General features: G+C 49.2%; 1 long non-coding RNA gene across 1 annotated transcript; it reads left to right on the top strand.

The window, feature by feature from the left end:
• Positions 1 to 4,425: 4,425 nt before the first annotated feature.
• On the top strand, positions 4,426 to 15,927 carry LOC141117679 (uncharacterized). The gene is made up of 2 exons (XR_012237198.1): positions 4,426 to 9,123; positions 14,976 to 15,927. It is a non-coding gene; the product is annotated as an uncharacterized lncRNA (long non-coding RNA).
• The last annotated feature ends 5,122 nt before the right edge of the window (positions 15,928 to 21,049 follow it).

The following is a 21,049-nucleotide window of genomic DNA, read 5'->3' as shown; positions in this document are numbered from 1 at the left end:
ATCACAGCCCCCCTTCACCTTCATCACAGCACCCCCTTCACCTCCATCACCATCAAAGCACCCCCCTTCACCTCCATCACAGCTTACAGCACCCCCTTCACCTCCATCACCATCAAAGCACCCCCCTTCACCTCCATCACAGCTTACAGCACCCCCTTCACCTCCATCGCATTAACCCCCTTCACCTCCATCACAGATTACAGCACCCCCTTCACCTCCATCACAGCACCCCCCTTCACCTCCACCACAGCTTACAGCACCCCCTTCACCTCCTTATAAACCCCCCACTTTACCTCCATAACAGCCCCCTCTTCTCCTCCATCACAACACCCCCTTCACCTCCACCACAGCTTACAGCACCCCCTTTATTTCCATCACAGCACCCCCTTCACCGCCATCACAGCACCCCTTCACCTCCATCATAGCACCCCCCCTTCACCTTCATCAGAGCACCCCCTTCACCTCCATCACCATCAAAGCACCCCCTTCATATCCATCACAGCTTACAGCACCCCCCTTTACCTCCATCACAGCACCCCCTACACCTCCATCACAGAACCCCCTTCACCTCCATTACAGCTTACAGCACCCCCCTTCAGCTCTATCACAGCACCCCCCTACACCTCCACCACAGCACCCCGCTTTACCTCAATCACAGCACCCCCCTTCAACTCCATCACAGCTTAGAGCAAACCAGTTCAACTCCATCACAGCACCCCCCTTCTCCTCCATCACAGCACCCCCTTCACCTCAATCACAGCACCCCCTTCGTCTTCATCACAGCACCCCCTTCGTCTTCATCACAGCCCCCCTTCACCTTCATCACAGCACCCCCTTCACCTCCATCACCATCAAAGCACTCCCCTTCACCTCTATCACAGCACCCCCTTCACCTCCATGATAGCTTACAGCACCCCCTTCACCTCCATCACAGATTACAGCACCCTCCTTCAACTCCATCACAGCACCCCCTTCACCTCCATCACAGAACCCCCTTTAACCTCAATGACAGCACCCCCCCCTTCAACTCCATCACAGCACCCCCCTTCATCACAGCACCCCCTTCATTACAGCACCCCCTTTCAACTCCATCACAGATTATAGCACCCCCCTTTAACTCCATCACATCTTACAGCACCCCCCTTCAACTCGATCACAGCACCCCTCTTCACCTCCATCACAGCACCCCCTTCACCTCCATCACAGCAGCCCCCTACACCTCCGTCACAGCACCCCCCTTCAACTCCATCAAAGCTTACAGGACCCCCCTTCACCTCCATCACAGCACACCCCTTCATCACAGCACCCCCTTGAACTCCATCACAGCTTACAGCACCCCCCTTTACCACCATCACAGCACCCCCCTTCTCCATCACAGCACAACCTTCTCCTCCTTCACAGCACCCCCCTTCACCTCCATCACAGCACACCCCTTTACCTCCATCTTAGCACCCCCTTCACCTCCATCACAGCACCCTCTTCATCACAGCACCCCCCTTCAACTCCATCACAGCTTATAGCACCCCCCTTCACCTCCATCACAGCACCCCCCTTCACCCCTACCACAGCACCCCCTTCACCTCTATCACAGCTTACAGCACCCCCATCACCTCTATCACAGCACCCCCTTCACCTCCATCACAGATTACAGCACCCCCTTCACCTCCATCACAGCACCCCCTTTCACCTCAATGATAGCACGCCCCTTTCACCTCCATCACAGCTTACAGCACCCCCCTTCACTTCCACCACAGCACCCCTTTCACCTCCATCACAGCACCCCCCTTCACCTCCACCACAGCTTACAGCACCCCCTTCACTTCCATCACAACACCCCCATCACAGCACCCCCCTTCACCTCCATCACCATCAAAGCACCCCCTTCATATCCATCACAGCTTACAGCACCCCCCTTCACATCACCCCCCTGCTCCTCTATCACAGCACCCCACTTCACCTCCATCACAGCACCCCCTTTAACTCCATCACAGCTTACAGCACCCCCTTCACCTTCATCACAGCACCATCCTTCATCACAGCACCCCCTTTAACTCCATCACAGCTTACAGCACCCCCTTCACCTCCACCACAGCACCACCTTCACCGCAGCACCCTCTTCACCTCCATCACAGCACCCCCCCTTCACCGCCATCACAGCAACCCCCTTCACCTCCATCACCATCAAAGCACCCCCCTTCACCTCCATCAAAGCACCCCCTACACCTCTATCACTGCACCCCACTACAACTCCATCACAGCACCCCCCTTTAACTCCATCACAGCTTACAGCACCCCCTTCACATTCATCACAGCACCTCCCTTCATCACAGCAGACCCCTTTAACTCCATCACAGATTACAGCACCCCCCTCCTTCAACTCCATCACAGCTTACAGCACCCCCTTCATCTCCATCACAGCACCCCCCTTCACCTCCATCACAGCACCCCTCCTTCACTTCCATCACAGCACCCCCCCCTTTAACTCCATCACAGCACTCCCCTTCACCTCCATCACAGCACCCCCTACACCTCCATCACAGCACCCCCTACACCTCTATCACTGCACCCCACTACAACTCCATCACAGCACCCCCTTCAACTCCATCACAGCTTACAGCACCCCCCTTCAACTCCATCACATCACTCCCCTTCACCTCCATCACAGCACCCCCTTCACCTCTATCACAGAACCCCCTTCACCTCCATTACAGCTTACAGCACCACCCTTCACCTCTATCACAGCACCTCCCTTCACCTCCATCACCGCACCCCCCTACACCTCCATCACCGCACCCCCCTTCACCTCCTTTATAGCACCCCCCTTCACCTCCATCACAGTACCCCCCTTCACCTCTATCACAGCTTACAGCACCCCCATTCACCTCCATCACAGCACCCCCCTTCACCTCTATCACAGCTTATAGCACCCCCATCACCTCCATCACAGCACCCATCTTCACCTCTATCACAGCACCCCCCTTCACCTTTATCACAGCTTACAGCACCCTCTTCACCTCCATCACAGCACCCCCTTTCACCTCCATCACAGATTACAGCACCCCCTTCATCTCCATCACAGCTTACAGCACCCCCTTCACATCCTACACAGCACCCCCTTTCACCTCAATGATAGCACGCCCCTTTCACCTCCATCACAGCAGCCCCCCTTCACCTCCATCACAGCAGCCCCCCTTCACCTCCATCACCATCAAAGCCCCCCCTTCACCACCATCACAGCTTACAGCATCCCCCTTCACCTCCATCCCAACACCGCCCTTCACCTCCATCACAGCACCCCCTTCACCTCCATCACAGCACCCCCTTCACCTCCATCACAGCACCCCCTTCACCACCATCACAGCACCCCCCTTCACCTCCATCACAGCTTACAGTACCCCACTACATCTCCATCACAGCACCTCCTTTAACTCCATCACAGCTTACAGCACCCCCCTTCACCTCCATCACAGCATCCCCCTTCATCACAGCACCCCCCTTCGACTCCATCACAGCTTACAGCACCCCCTTCAACTCCATCACAGCTTACAGCACCCCCTTCAACTCCATCACAGCACCCCCTTGTCCTCCATCACAGCACCCCCCTGTTGTGGAAAATTTTATATTAATGTATTGTCATAAGAGTCTCCCAGTGTCTGTCCTCTTGCAGCCCGCTCTAAAGAGCTGACTGGGGTAGACTGACGCTGGTTGAGATCCGTTTGGTAGTGAAAAGCTCTTTGGGGATGTAGAGAAATGTTTGCGGAGTGGGGACGTGTTCGCCAGCTAAGGGCCCCTGTGCGGTGCACAGAACGATCGTCTGGTGGGGGTGCGTTCGCTCTGCAAAGACATTATCGGTTTAACGAGTGTGCTCTCATGTTGCCCCTGTGTGCCTGATCAACACATTTGTGGCCCAAGTGAGTGTACGCCTGCCGATAATCTCTCGTCCACAAAGACAGTAGAATAATCCAGGTATACATTGTTCTCTGGAACAATGTATAATAGGGATTTCTATCAACGGAAATACGGGAGTCTTTTGGGTTGTTCTGGTTGGAGACAGGGTTCATGTTTGAAAGCCATGTGGCTTCTAAAAGCATGCATGCACCCTGTCTCTGCTCAGACACACCCATAAGACTCCTGTAGTCATTGTTCATTGGTTGTTGCATTTTCCTGTGTTAAATCCTTATATGGTCATTCACATCCTGTGAGGTCACAAGCTTTGCAAGAGGTGTTTGGCTGTTGGAAGCCAAACCCTCGAGTTTTTGGGACTTCCTGTTATGCTAATAAAGAGTTAGCACACGGCTGAGCAGGCAGTGTGATCTTGGAACTGGAAACGTAAGGTTGTGTCTATTTGTGAGCATGGGGCACACACCAGAGGAGGGGCTACATCAGAAGGAGAGACATACGATCAAAAGGTGAGATGCATTTATAACATTAGACTAAATTGTTATTATGATTAGAAACAGGAGATTTGGCTGTGTGCTCTGCGTACAACCAAATTTCCATAACAAAATGGCGGGCCAGGTACTTTATGGAGCAGACAGAACCCCCCTCCACATCGGTAAGAAAAGGGGTGAGAACGGATCTGAATCTAGGACATCTCTTTCCGATGTGTTGGGGAGCCTCTGCTCTGCAAAAGAACACATTTTTCGTCTTTTAAAATAATGCTGGAAGTTTGATCGTATGTCTGGTGTGTGCCCGTGTGTGTGTGTGTGTGATTTGTATCTCAAATCTTTGTGTAAGGAGACTGTGTGTATGTGTAAGTAACTGTATGTTGTGTAATAAGTTTATGAGAAATAGAAATGTATGAATTGGGATTATTTGCAGCCTGCAATGTGTGTGTGTGTGTGGCTGAGTAGTTTCGTAAGTAGCTGAACCTGTTTGTAAAGATGCCATGAGTTTAGTGAAGGGGCAGGCATTGTTGTTTTTGTGTTGAAAGGGGCTACGCCCTGGGGGAAGGGAACTATAATGTTCTGAAGAGACATACAAGCATTCACTGTCTGTATCTCTCAAGGTCTTGTTCCTGTGAAAGCTGATGTGAACTGAGTTTGAGAAGAGATGGTATGTTACAGCCGTGTAATTGTGGGTTATGTGGCTTGGTTGTTTCATTGGATAGCATATGTTCCTAAGTTGTGTTTTTTTTGTAACTTTAACACTTTTAAATGTTTGTCTAAGCATTCATATAGTATCTCAAATGTGTACATTTTTGGTTTTGGCAGGAAAATGTTTTTTGTCTGCTACTTCCTTTTGTTCTCTTGTTGTCTACCATGTGACTACGGTCGACCATTTTCTATTACTTTGTGTGTGAACTTGGAAATATTTATCCATCTTGGTATTGAATTTCAGTTTTGGGGGGAAAATGCGCCATTTTGTTGTGGTCTGGCTTTTGTTGTGGTCACCATGTGCATCGGCGGCCATTTTGAAGACCTGTGAGCCTTCCTACAGGGGAAGCTGCTCCCAGGCCCGGATTTGCCACAAGGCCACCGAGGCCAGGCCTCGGGGCGGCAGTGGTGCAGGGGCGGCGCCGCTCCTGCGGCAACTTCGCAGCCGCCCCCCTATTCGGGCTGCCCATTAAAATCTATCAATGGCACCGGTGCCCGCAGAAAAGATGGCCGCGAGCCAACCACCCAACTGCGCATGCGCCGTTCCGAAGCCGGCCGGGCTCGGGAAAGCTCGTACGCGCTCGGCCCGGCGGCGCATGCGCAGTAGCGTGATTGCGCAGCCCGGCGCCATTTTTGAAAAAATCAATGTATTGTCAGCGGTGCGGCAGCGGGGGAGAGAGATGACATCTCTCATTGCCCGCACCGCTGTTCCGCCCTCCTCCATCTGATAGAAGGCAGCATGGCAAGTGACATCCCCATCTGGTGGCAAGTGACATCCCCATCTGGTGGCAAGTGACATCCCCATCTGGTGGCAGGGAGCATGGCAAGTGACATCCCCATCTGGTGGCAGGCAGCGTGGAAAGTGACATTCCCATCTGGTGGCAGGCAGCGTGGAAAGTGACATTCCCATCTGGTGGCAGGCAGCGTAGCAAGTGACATTCCCATCTGGTGGCAGGCAGCGTGGCAAGTGACATTCCCATCTGGTGGCAGGCAGCGTGGCAAGTGGCAAGTGACATCTGGTGGCAGGCATGGTGGCAAGTGGCAAGTGGCATCTGGTGGCAGGCATGGTGGCAAGTGACATCCCCATCTGGTGGCAGGCATGGTGGCAAGTGGCAAGTGACATCTGGTGGCAGGCATGGTGGCAAGTGACATCCCCATCTGGTGGCAGGCAGCGTGGCAAGTGACATCCTCATCTGGTGGCTAACATGGTGGCAAGTGACATCCCCATCTGGTGGCAGGCAGCGTGGCAAGTGACATCCTCATCTGGTGGCAGGCAGCGTGGCAAGTGACACGCAATGGTGGCAGGTGACACGCTCAGGGCTTCCAATGATTCTGCATTATGGTGAGTTGAACTATTTCATTTTATATTACAATGTAATGATAGAAATAATGCGTTTCAATCATCCTGACACCATAACAACCATGGTGCCGGGGATGATTGAAGCACTATCACCAGCCATTGCCCGCGAAAAATCCTTACCCTTCGCGCGCCTACCCTGAAGTATTTTCAGTCTGTACAATTAAAGTCAGTTATTTTCAGTGTTCTCGTGTGTGGAGATATGTTTTTAATTGATCTATTGTAGCAGTCATCGATAAAGGACGAGAATGGTGGTGTGTGTGTGTGTGTGTGTGTGTGTGGGGGGGGCGGCATTGAAGGACCCGGCCTTGGGGCGGCAAAGGGAGTAAATCCGGGCCTGGCTGCTCCATTGTGTATTCCTTTGTGTGTGCAAAGCCATGTGCTTTAAGCTACAATCTGGCTTCTAGGCACCATTTTGTGAATTGTATTTTTGTACTGTTTACATACTTTTCAACTAAACTATTGCGTTTTCTGTATTGAATATTGGTTTTGAGTGAAATCTCTACTTTGCACTGAATTTCAATGGATAACAAAACTAGCTTTAACTGAGTTTTTGTACACAGCGGTGTGTGTTATTTTAATTTTTTAATGTTTGGGAGTTTTTCAGAGGGCAATTCATTGTTTTGAGGCTTGTATTGCTTTAGTTAAGGTTTGCTAGCCTGCAGTATCCCTCCCCTCCCTTTTCCTGTACATTGATATGTAAATAAACCAGTTTGAGGGGTTTTAGAGCTGGGCATGCAGCATTTTATGTATCAACAGGAAGTTGGTGGGGGGGAGCTTGGAGTCTCACACAAGCAAAATCAGATTTGTGCTTGGAAGGACAGTGGGAAAATACTGGATCCCCCAGCTGTCTTTTTAGTTTTATACTGTAATACAGTTTTCAGTAGGGAGCAAACAGGAGGCATTCATGATATCTAGGTACAGAGAGAAGCTGCAGTGTTTTGTAAAAAAAAAGCAGGCAAAAGTGCACTGTGTATATTCGTCTGGCGACGCAGTGTACGGTCGTACAGCGCAATGTGCTTGTGTATGCATACACTATGAGGGGTTGAGACATAATTTGGGGGTTGATCTGTGGTTGTTGGCGAATCATTTGGCATAGTTAATAGTTGGATGTTAAAAGAGTGGTACTCTGTAGTTCCGTGCCAAACGTGTTGGGACAACAAGCCATAGAGTTGATGCCTCGTTTTTGTGTTTCTAGTTGAGTGACTAATAGTGGTTGTAGTCCGTCAATCCACAGTGTAAGAAGACACTGGGCGGCGGTCCCTGAAATTGGTGCAAGGGTTTCCCTGGACGCAGGGATAAGATGATAAGCCGATTCGAATTGCCATGGGCAATGGCAGTCCGTGCAAGGGAAGGAATGCGAGGCTTCCCACAGTCAAACTGATGCACAAGAGCATGGAGTCTAGTTCTGAGGAAAAAGGCCATTAAACCCCAGAAAGATTGACACAAGTGGTCCAAGGATACTATTTGGGTATCCCTCTGGAGTAGATGTAGCGCGACTGTGGCTTCAGAAATCTGTAATGTTGAGTGAGTTAATGGATGCGTAGTACACGTTTGTGTGATTTAAAAATACACAGGCCTGTTTTTGAACTTTGTGTGGCTGGTCCATGCAAAGATTTCGAAATGCTCTTGTGCCTTTCAAATTGTATTCTTTTCTATTGCTAAAAGAGTAAGGGCGGCATTCCATTTGGTCGTTTTTATTTTTTTTTTTCATTTTTCGTTTTTGGGAACTATGAAATATTTCCCCCACATTTGTATCTAAATGTTTGTCTTTGTTTCATTGTTTGTATGTGGTAACAAAGTGTTTGAACCTACCACGACAGCCCTCTTGCGTGTCACGGCTGTTGTATTTTAGGAAAAAAAAAGTGAAAGTAAGATTTACAGAGGGTTTAGTTATTATTGGTTTTGTGGAAGGTCAGTGGCAATTTACCAATGTACATGAATGTTGTATTGTTTACCATTCTTTGAAGGATGGAGTAATAACCCTTGTTTATAAGTATCTTTTCAGGTCCAAGGAGTTTATGTACATAAAAAGCAGGTGTATAAGAAGGTAAAAGTATCATAGGCTATTTCACTGTTTTATTCTGCACCATTCTAAACCCTACATGTCTTCCTCCAGTTTGTAATGAGGAGGGAAGAAAAGGGGGGATGAGAGTGGTGAGAATAACACATTTTCACACCAACAATACTAACCGCTCTAATTCTAACCAAGTTTGTGCCAAGACTGTCTTTCTTTGATAGAATTTGAATCAGCAAGCAGCAGTCTGGTGAAGGAGGCTCCCATCCCAGATGCTAACAACCTTTTTGTCACTGGTCCCAGGTATTACACCCCAGATGGTAAGCCACGCACAGGTTATGCAGTGACCACAGTCCCGATGTCTGAGTTATTGTCATACAAGGTTTGTTTGGAGGTCAACCAAAACCAGAGTTGTACTTTCCTCATTAGCTGTCACCTACATTCTCAGCTGATGGGGTGGGCGCAATCACTGTAACATGAACTTCAAAAGTTCCACCACAGGGTTCACGAGTCCATCCTGGACCCTGACACAATAAACAGTTTACATTCTTTCCAACCAGGTGACTGGGTCATTGTAAAGAAACTTGAGGGATGAGACCACGCCAGCTACTGCAAGAAGCGGATCAACCACAAAGGAGTAGAGGAGTATCATGGTTAATTTATATTTTTTGTTTAATAAATTTTGGCAAGGGTAACGATGAAAAGTGTATTTTCAACTTTCTAATGCCCCGTACACACGGTCGGAAAATGTCCGATCAGGGCGTGTTGTCGGAAATTCTGACCGTGTGTGGGCTCCATCGGATTTTCCGACACACAAAGTTGGAGAGCAGGAGATAAAATTTTCCGACAACAAAATCCGTTGTCGGAAATTCCGATCGTGTGTACACAAATCCGACGGACAAAGTGCCACGCATGCTCAGAATAAATAAAGGGATGAAAGCTATTGGCCATTGCCCGACGTACGTGTTTTACGTCACCGCGTTTAGAACAATCGGATTTTCCGACAACTTTGTGTGACCGTGTGTATGCAAGACAAGTTTGAGCCAACATCCGTCGGAAAAAATCCTAGGATTTTGTTGTCAGAATGTCCGAACAAAGTCCGACTGTGTGTACGCCCTATTAGAAAGAGAACAGGACACATGGTTGGGTCTACTAGTGCCCCAGCGATGACGGCGGTACATGCTATATGTGACGTTCATATTGGTGTGAGGAGTTTTGACAGACTAGTAAAATCCAGTTTGGGTTCCTGGAGGACTGGGCCGACTTCTCAGTCGGTAACCGGTACTATAGAAAGGACGGACTGCACCTAAATGAGGAGGGTGCAGATCTGCTGGGAATGAAGATGGCCAAAAAGTTAGGGGGGTTTTTAAACTAGGCGATGGGGGGGAGGGTCCAGAGACAGTGATAGCCAGCGCGGAAGATATTCCAGAGGGTAGTATTGGGGGCATTAGTGGTAGGTTAACCAAAGCACAAAAACACAAGGTGAGTATAGTAGCAAGTCCAAGTTGCAATCTTGAAACACCCAATACAAGGACAATATGCGACCGGTCTAAACTATGTGGCATGTTCACCAATGCCAGGAGCCTGGCGGACAAGATGGGTGAACTAGAGATACTGTTGTACAAGGAGGATTTGGATTTTGTGGGAATTTCAGAGACCTGGTTCAACAGCTCTCATGATTGGCTGGCAAACATTCAAGGGTATACCCTATACCGCAAGGACAGAGGGTAAAAAAGGGGGAGGGGTATGCCTATATATCAAGAATAATGTACAAGTGAATGTGAGAGATGACATCACTGAGGGGGCTAGGGAGGAGGTGGAATCTTTATGGGTAGAGCTCCAAAGGGATGAAGCTAAGGGGAAAATAATACTGGGAGTATGCTATAGGCCCCCTAACCTGAGGGAGGAAGTGGAGACGGATCTCCTATCACAAATTGGATTAGCAGCAAGGATGGGAAGTGTTATCATAATGGGGGATTTTAATTATCCAGACATAGACTGGGCGGAGGGAACCGCGCATTCATTTAAGGCTCGCCAGTTCCTTAGTGTCTTGCAGGACAATTTTATGGGTCAGATGGTAGACGCACCAACTAGAAATAAAACATTACTAGATCTACTGATTACCAACAATACAGACCTGATAACAGATGTGGAAATACGGGGCAATTTAGGTAACAGCGATCACAGGTCAATTAGTTTCAGTATAAATCACACAAATAGGAGACATGAAGGGAACACAAAGACACTGAATTTCAAAAGAGCCAACTTCCCTAAACTACAAACCTTGCTAAAAGGCATAAATTGGGATAAAATATTAGGAACAAAGAATACGGAGGAGAGATGGGTTTGCTTTAAGAGCATATTAAATAAGGACATTAGCCAATGTATCCCATTGGGTAATAAATTTAAAAGCGCGAACAAACATCCTGGATGGCTTAACTCCAATGTAAAAATGCATATAAAAGCAAAGGAGAAGGCCTTCAAAAAATACAAGGTTGAGGGATCATTCACAGCATTCAGAATTTATAAAGAATGCAATAAGAAATGTAAGGGTGCAATTAGGATGGCTAAGATAGAACATGAAAGACACATAGCGGAGGAGAGCAAAAAAAATCCAAAGAAATTCTTTAAGTATGTAAACAGTAAAAAAGGGAGGACAGACCATATTGGCCCCATAAAGAATGATGAAGGACATCTGGTTACAAAGGATGGGGAGATGGCAAAGGTATTGAATTTATTCTTCTCCTCAGTCTTCACGAGTGAATCGGGGGGCTTCAGTAACCAAAACTGCAGTGTTTATCCTCATGACGCAACACAGGAAGCACCTACATGGTTAACAGAGGACAGAATTAAAATTAGACTTGAGAAACTTAACATTAATAAATCACCGGGACCAGATGGCTTGCATCCGAGGGTACTTAGGGAACTCAGTCAGGTGATTGCCAGACCGTTGTTCCTAATTTTTACAGACAGTCTATTGACTGGAACGGTACCAGCTGATTGGAGAAAAGCCAATGTAGCACCAATATTTAAAAAGGGCCCAAAAAACATCCCTGGGAATTACAGACCAGTTAGCCTAACATCAATAGTATGTAAACTCTTGGAGGGGATGATAAGGGACTATATACAAGATTTTAGTAATAAGAATGATATCATTAGCAGTAATCAGCATGGATTCATGAAGAATCGTTCTTGCCAAACCAATCTATTAACCTTCTATGAGGAGGTGAGTTGCCATCTAGATAAAGGAAGGCCCGTAGACGTGGTGTATCTGGATTTTGCAAAAGCATTTCACACAGTTCCCCATAAACGTTTACTGTACAAAATAAGGTGCGTTGGCATGGACCATAGGGTGAGTACATGGATTGAAAACTGGCTACAAGGGCGTGTTCAGAGGGTGGTGATAAATGGGGAGTACTCAGAATGGTCAGGGGTGGGTAGTGGGGTTCCCCAGGGTTCTGTGCTGGGACCAATCCTATTTAATTTGTTCATAAACGACCTGGAGGATGGGATAAACAGTTCAATCTCTGTATTTGCAGACGATACTAAGCTAAGCAGGGCAATAACTTCTCCGCAGGATGTGGAAATCTTGCAAAAAGACCTGAACAAATTAATGGGGTGGGCGACTACATGGCAAATGAGGTTCAATGTAGAAAAATGTAAAATAATGCATTTGGGTGGCAAAAATATGAATGCAATCTATACACTGGGGGGAGAACCTCTGGGGGAATCTAGGATGGAAAAGGACCTGGGGGTCCTAGTGGATGATAGGCTCAGCAATGGCATACAATGCCAAGCTGCTGCTAATAAAGCAAACAGAATATTGGCATGCATTAAAAGGGGGATCAACTGCAGAGATAAAACGATAATTCTCCCGCTCTACAAGACTCTGGTCCGCCCGCACCTGGAGTATGCTGTCCAGTTCTGGGCACCAGTCCTCAGGAGGGACGTACTGGAAATGGAGCGAGTACAAAGAAGGGCAACAAAGCTAATAAAGGGTCTGGAGGATCTTAGTTATGAGGAAAGGTTGCGAGCACTGAACTTATTCTCTCTGGAGAAGAGACGCTTGAGAGGGGATATGATTTCAATTTACAAATACTGTACTGGTGACCCCACAATCGGGATAAAACTTTTTCGCAGAAGAGAGTTTAATAAGACTCGTGGCCACTCATTACAATTAGAAGAAAAGAGGTTTAACCTTAAACTACGTAGAGGGTTCTTTACTGTAAGAGCGGCAAGGATGTGGAATTCCCTTCCACAGGCGGTGGTCTCAGCGGGGAGCATTGATAGCTTCAAGAAACTATTAGATAATCACCTGAATGACCGCAATATACAGGGATATATAATGTAATACTGACACATAATCACACACATAGGTTGGACTTGATGGACTTATGTCTTTTTTCAACCTCACCTCACCTACTATGTCTCTTCTCCAGAGAGAATAAGTTCAACGCTCGCAGCCTTTCCTCATAACTAAGATCCTCCAGACCCTTTATTAGCTTTGTTGCCCTTCTTTGTACTCGCTCCATTTCCAGTACATCCTTCCTGAGGACTGGTGCCCAGAACTGGACAGCATACTCCAGGTGCGGCCGGACCAGAGTCTTGTAGAGCGGGAGAATTATCGTTTTATCTCTGGAGTTGATCCCCCTTTTAATACATGCCAATATTCTGTTTGCCTTATTAGCTGCAGCTTGGCATTGCATGCCATTGCTGAGCCCATCATCTACTAGGACCCCCAGGTCCTTTTCCATCCTAGATTCCCCCAGAGATTCTCCCCCCAGTGTATAGATTGCATTCATATTTTTGCCACCCAAATGCATTATTTTACATTTTTCTACATTGAACCTCATTTGCCATGTAGTCGCCCACCCCATTAATTTGTTTTGTCTTTTTGCAAGGTTTCCACATCCTGCGGAGAAGTTATTGCCCTGCTTAGCTTAGTATCGTCTGCAAATACAGAGATTGAACTGTTTATCCCATCCTCCAGATCGTTTATAAACAAATTAAATAGGATTTGTCCCAGCACAGAACCCTGGGGAACCCCACTACCCACCCCTGACCATTCTGAGTACTCCCCATTTATCACCACCCTCTGAACACGCCCTTGTAGCCAGTTTGCAATCCAGGTACTCACCCTATGGTCCATGCCAACGGACCCTATTTTGTACAGTAAACGTTTATGGGGAACTGTGTCAAATGCTTTTGCAAAATCCAGATACACCACGTCTACGGGCCTTCCTTTATCTAGATGGCAACTCACCTCCTCATAGAAGGTTAATAGATTGGCTTGGCAAGAACGATTCTTCATGAATCCATGCTGATTACTGCTAATGATACCGTTCTCATTACTAAAATCTTGTATATAGTCCCTTATCATCCCCTCCAAGATTTTACATACTATTGATGTTAGGCTAACTGGTCTGTAATTCCCAGGGATGTTTTTTGGGCCCTTTTTAAATATTGGTGCTACATTGGCTTTTCTCCAATCAGCTGGTACCATTCCAGTCAATAGACTGTCTGTAAAAATTAGGAACAACGGTCTGGCAATCACCTGACTGAGTTCCCTAAGTACCCTCGGATGCAAGCCATCTGGTCCGAGTGATTTATTAATGTTACGTTTCTCAAGTCTAATTTTAATTCCGTCCTCTGTTAACCATGGAGGTGCTTCCTGTGTTGTGTCATGAGGATAAACACTGCAGTTTTGGTTACTGAAGCCCCCCGATTCACTCGTGAAGACTGAGGAGAAGAATAAATTCAATACCTTTGCCATCTCCCCATCCTTTGTAACCAGATGTCCTTCCTCATTCTTTATGGGGCCAATATGGTCTGTCCTCCCTTTTTTACTGTTTACATACTTCTGTCGAAAGAACTTAACATTTCAAGAGGGTAAAATTAATTATAATTTTAACAATAGCTCTGGTTCTTGCAAGCTTTGGTATCGGGATAACTAGGTAGCCCACAAGTGGGCCTCAACTGTAGTTTGGTATTAATGTGGATCTACAGCTTATAAAATAATTCCCCTAAGGCAAGAGGTTCATGCGTGCTGGTGAAACTCGTCCCAGCATCTTATGTCGCGGCCGATCGTAAGGATCTAATGGCTCGAGAGAAGGTAAGAATGGCAGAGACAGCTGGAAGGGAATTGCTTGTACACAGTGGGGGCTTGAGCTTATGAAATGCTTGAACAATTTCTCATCCATAGAGGATGAGATGTTTTCATGTAACTGTTGAAGCTACAAGGAAGTTCCCACAGTCCAAGGGGGTTTCTGGGAATTCATAAGTAAAGATTGTTATATCTGGATCAGGGATAGTAGTGACAAAGTTCAGGCTCATATGGATAAGGTTTAGATCCCTGCAAGGCAAAGCCAGAGCTATAGCTAGTGAAGGTTTGAATCCTTTTTAAGAGTTTGGGAATCGTTGGGGATTTCATTTTTATCTTGCAGCATAGTGAAGGAAGTAGGGGTATATATACTCATGTTGTTTTTGTTTCTATTCCTTCTATAAGTCATGATGAGGTGCTCCTGCCTGATTGGACGCGTGACCAGAGCCTGAGCAGATGACCACATCTTCCCTGATGAGATGCCCCGAAGCCTGACCCACGTACAAGACACAGGATCCCAGACCGACCGACGACTACTGCAGCTCACCGTGTCATCTCCAACAAAGTCTACATGTCAAGCCGTGTTTTACTTTTTATGGACTAAGAAGAAGATCAGGATTCATCGAGGGACACATGGGATCATATGACAAGAGGAGGAAACTGTTGTGGAAAATTTTATATTAATGTATTGTCATAAGAGTCTCCCAGTGTCTGTCCTCTTGCAGCCCGCTCTAAAGAGCTGACTGGGGTAGACTGACGCTGGTTGAGATCCGTTTGGTAGTGAAAAGCTCTTTGGGGATGTAGAGAAATGTTTACAGAGTGGGGATGTGTCCACAAGCTAAGTCTGGTGGGGGTGTGTTCGCTCTGCAAAGATATTATCGGTTTAATGAGTGTGCTCTCATGTTGCCCCTGTGTGCCTGATCAACACATTTGTGGCCCAATGAGTGTACACCTGCCGACAATCTCTCGTCCACAAAGACAGTAGAATAATCCAGGTATACATTGTTCTCTGGAACAATGTATAATAGGGATTTCTATCAACGGAAATACGGGAATCTTTTGGGTTGTTCTGGTTGGAGACAGAGTTAATGTTTGAAAGCCATGTGGCTTCTAAAAGCATGCATGCACCCTGTCTCTGCTCAGACACACCCATAAGACTCCTGTAGTCATTGTTCATTGGTTGTTGCATTTTCCTGTGTTGTTAAATCCTTATATGGTCATTCACATCCTGTGAGGTCACAAGCTTTGTAAGAGGTGTTTGGTTGGAAGCCAAACCCTCGAGTTTTTGGGACTTCCTGTTATGTTAATAAAGAGTTAGCACACGGCTGAGCAGGCAGTGTGATCTGGGAACTGGAAACGTAAGGTTGTGTCTATTTGTGAGCATGGGGCACACACCAGAGGAGGGGCTACATCAGAAGGAGAGACATACGATCAAAAGGTGAGATGCATTTATAACATTAGACTAAATTGTTATTATGATTAGAAACAGGAGATTTGTCTGTGTGCTCTGCGTACAAACAAATTTCCATAACACCCCCCTTCACTTCCATCACAGCACCTCCCTTCACCTCCATCACAGCACCCCCCTTCAACTCCATCACAGCTTACAGCACCCCCCCTTCAACTCCATCACCGCTTACAGCACCCCCTTCACCTCTTTCACAGCTTACAGCACCCCCTTCACCTCCATCACAGAACCCCCTTTAACCTCAATGACAGCACCCCCCTTTCACCTCCATCACAGCTTACAGCACCCCAATTCAACTCCATCACAGCACCCCCCTTCATCACAGCACCCCCTTCATTACAGAACCCCCTTCAACTCCATCACATATTATAGCACCCCCCTTCAACTCCATCACATCTTACAGCACCCGCCTTCAACTCGATCACAGCACCCCTCTTCACCTCCATCACAGCACCCCCTTCACCTTCATCACAGCACCCCCCCTACACCTCCCTCACAGCACCCCCCCTTCACCTCCATCACAGCACCCCCCTTCAACTCCATCACAGCACCCCCCTTCAACTCCATCAAAGCTTACAGGACCGCCCTTCACCTCCATCACAGCACCCCCCTTCATCACAGCACCCCCCCTTGAACTCCATCACAGCTTACAGCACCCCTGTTCAACTCCATCACAGCACCCCCCTTTACCACCATCACAGCACCCCCCTTCGCCATCACAGCACCCCCCTTCTCCTCCATCACAACACCCCCCTTCTCCTCCATCACAACACCCCCCTTTACCTCCATCACAGCACCCCCTTCAACTCCATCACAGCTTATAGCACACCCTTTCACCTCCATCACAGCAACTCCCTTCATCACAGCACCCCCCTTCAACTCTATCACAGCTTATAGCACCCCCATTCACCTCCATCACAGCAAAACCCTTCACCCCTATCACAGCACCCCCTTTCACCTCTATCACAGCTTACAGCACCCCCATTACCTCCATCACAGCTTATAGCACCCCTATTCACCTCCATCACAGAACCCCCTTCACCTCTATCACAGCTTACAGCACCTCCATCACAGCACCCCCTTCACCTCTATCACAGCTTACAGCACCTCCATCACAGCACCCCCTTCACCTCCATCACAGATTACAGCACCCCCCTTTCACCTCCATCACAGCTTACAGCACCCCCCTTCATGACAGCATCCCTTCATTACAGCACCCCCCTTCATTACAGCACCCCCCTTCAACTCCATCACAGCTAACAGCACCCTCTTCAACTCCATCACAGCACCCCTCTTCAACTCCATCACAGCACCCCCTTCTCCTCCATCACAGCACCCCCTTCACAGCACCTCCCCTTCAACTCCATCACAGCACCCCCCTACACCTCCATCACAGCACCCCCTTCACCTCCATTACAGCACCCCCCTTCACCTCCATTACAGCACCCCCCTACACCTCCATCACAGCACCCTCCCTACACCTCCATCACAGCACCCCCCTTCATCACAGCACCCTCCTTCAACTCCATCACAGCTTACAGCACCCCTGTTCAACTCCATCATATCACCCCCTTTACCACCATCACAGCACCCCCCTTCTCCTCCATCACAGCACCCCCCTTCACCTCCATCACAGTAACCCCCTTCACCTCAATCACAGCACCACCATTAAACCCCATCACAGCACTCCCTTCACCTCCATCACAGCTTACAGCACTGCCCTTTACCTCCATCACAGCAACCCACTACACCTCCATCACAGCTTACAGCACTGCCCTTCACCTCCATCACAGCACCCCCCTTCAACTCCATCACAGCTTACAGCACCCCCTTAACCTCAATCACAGCACCCCCTTCACCTCCATGATAGCTTACAGCACCCCCTTCACCTCCATCACAGATTACAGCACCCTCCTTCAACTCCATCACAGCACCCCCTTCACCTCCATCACAGAACCCCCTTTAACCTCAATGACAGCACCCCCCCTTCAACTCCATCACAGCACCCCCCTTCAACTCCATCACAGATTATAGCACCCCCTTTAACTCCATCACATCTTACAGCACCCCCCTTCAACTCGATCACAGCACCCCCTTCACCTCCATCACAGCAGCCGCCTACACCTCCGTCACAGCACCCCCCTTCAACTCCATCAAAGCTTACAGGACCCCCCTTCACCTCCATCACAGCACACCCCTTCATCACAGCACCCCCTTGAACTCCATCACAGCTTACAGCACCCCCCTTTACCACCATCACAGCACCCCCCTTCTCCATCACAGCACAACCTTCTCCTCCTTCACAGCACCCCTCTACACCTCCATCACAGCACACCCCTTTACCTCCATATTAGCACCCCCTTCACCTCCATCACAGCACCCTCTTCATCACAGCACCCCCCTTCAACTCCATCACAGCTTATAGCACCCCCCTTCACCTCCATCACAGCACCCCCCTTCACCTCTATCACAGCTTACAGCACCCCCATCACCTCTATCACAGCTTAAAGCACCCCCTTCACCTCCATCACATCAACCCCCTTCACCTCCATCACAGATTACAGCACCCCCTTCACCTCCATCACAGCACCCCCTTTCACCTCAATGATAGCACGCCCCTTTCACCTCCATCACAGCTTACAGCACCCCCCTTCACTTCCACCACAGCACCCCTTTCACCTCCATCACAGCACCCCCCTTCACCTCCACCACAGCTTACAGCACCCCCTTCACCCCCTTATAAACCCCCCCACCTCATCTCCATCACAGCACCCCCCTTCACCTCCACCACAGCTTACAGCACCCCCTTCACTTCCATCACAACACCCCCTTCACCTCCATCACCATCAAAGCACCCCCTTCATATCCATCACAGCTTACAGCACCCCCTTCACCTCCATCACAGAACCCCCTTTAACCTCAATGACAGCACCCCCCTTTCACCTCCATCACAGCTTACAGCACCCCAGTTCAACTCCATCACAGCACCCCCCTTCATCACAGCACCCCCTTGAACTCCATCACAGCTTACAGCACCCCCTTCACCTCCATCAGAGCACCTTCCTTTATCACAGCACCCCCTTCACCTCCACCACAGCACCACCTTCACCGCAGCACCCTCTTCACCTCCATCACAGCACCCCCCCTTCACCGCCATCACAGCAACCCCCTTCACCTCCATCACCATCAAAGCACCCCCCTTCACCTCCATCAAAGCACCCCCTACACCTCTATCACTGCACCCCACTACAACTCCATCACAGCACCCCCCTTTAACTCCATCACAGCTTACAGCACCCCCTTCACATTCATCACAGCACCTCCCTTCATCACAGCAGACCCCTTTAACTCCATCACAGATTACAGCACCCCCCTCCTTCAACTCCATCACAGATTACAGCACCCCCCTCCTTCAACTCCATCACAGCTTACAGCACCCCCCTTCATCTCCATCACAGCACCCCCTTCACCTCCATCACAGCAGCCCCTCCATCAAAGCACCCGCTACACCTCTATCACTGCACCCCACTACAACTCCATCACTGCACCCCACTACAACTCCATCACAGCACCCCCTTTAACTCCATCACAGCTTACAGCACCCCCCTTCAACTCCATCACATCACTCCCCTTCACCTCCATCACAGCACCCCCTTCACCTCTATCACAGAACCCCCTTCACCTCCATTACAGCACCACCCTTCACCTCTATCACAGCACCTCCCTTCACCTCCATCACCGCACCCCCCTACACCTCTATCACAGCTTACAGCACCCCCATTCACCTCCATCACAGCACCCCCCTTCACCCCTATCACAGCACCCCCCTTCACCTTTATCACAGCTTACAGCACCCCCTTCACCTCCATCACAGCACCCCCTTTCACCTCCATCACAGATTACAGCACCCCCTTCATCTCCATCACAGCTTACAGCACCCCCTTCACATCCTACACAGCACCCCCTTTCACCTCAATGACAGTACCCCCTTTCACCTCCATCACAGCTTACAGCACCCCCTTCACTTCAATCACAGCACACCCTTCACATCCATCCCACCCGCCCCCCCTTCACCTCCACCACAGCTTACAGCACTCTCCTTCACAGCACCCCTTCACCTCCATCACAGCACCCCCTTCACCTCCATCACAGCATCCCCCTTCACCTCCATCACAGCATCCCCCTTCACCTCCATCACAGCATCCCCCTTCACCTCCATCACAGCATCCCCCTTCACCTCCATCACAGCATCCCTCTTCACCTCCATCACAGCATCCCCCTTCACCTCCATCACAGCATCCCCCTTCACCTCCATCACAGCATCCCCCTTCACCTCCATCACAGCACCCCCCTTCACCTCCATCACAGCACCCCCCTTCACCTCCATCACAGCACCCACCTTCAACTCCATCGCAGCTTACAATACCCCCTTCACCTCCATCACAACACCCCCCTTCAACTCCATCGCAGCTTACAGTCCCCCCTTCACCTCCATCACAGCACTCCTCATCACAGCACCCCCTTCACCTCTATCGCAGCTTAGAGCACCCCCTTCACCTCCATCACAGCACCCCCCTTAACCTCCATTATAGCTTACAGCACCCCCTTCACCTCCATCACAGAACCCCCTTTCCCCTCAATGACAGCACCCCCCTTTCACCTCCATCACAGCTTACAGCACCCCCTTCACCTTCATCACAGAACCCCCTCTCCCCTCAATGACAGCACCCCCCTTCACCTCCATCACAGCATCCCCCTTCACCTCCATCACAGCATCCCCCTTCACCTCCATCACAGCATCCCTCTTCACCTCCATCACAGCATCCCCCTTCACCTCCATCACAGCATCCCCCTTCACCTCCATCACAGCATCCCCCTTCACCTCCATCACAGCACCCCCCTTCACCTCCATCACAGCACCCCCCTTCACCTCCATCACAGCACCCACCTTCAACTCCATCGCAGCTTACAATACCCCCTTCACCTCCATCACAACACCCCCCTTCAACTC

This window comes from Aquarana catesbeiana, linkage group LG13 (assembly GCF_042186555.1).
Source record: "Aquarana catesbeiana isolate 2022-GZ linkage group LG13, ASM4218655v1, whole genome shotgun sequence".
Lineage (NCBI taxonomy): Eukaryota > Metazoa > Chordata > Amphibia > Anura > Ranidae > Aquarana > Aquarana catesbeiana.
Note: the sequence above shows the minus strand (reverse complement) of the source record. Positions and strands in the feature narration are given on the sequence as shown.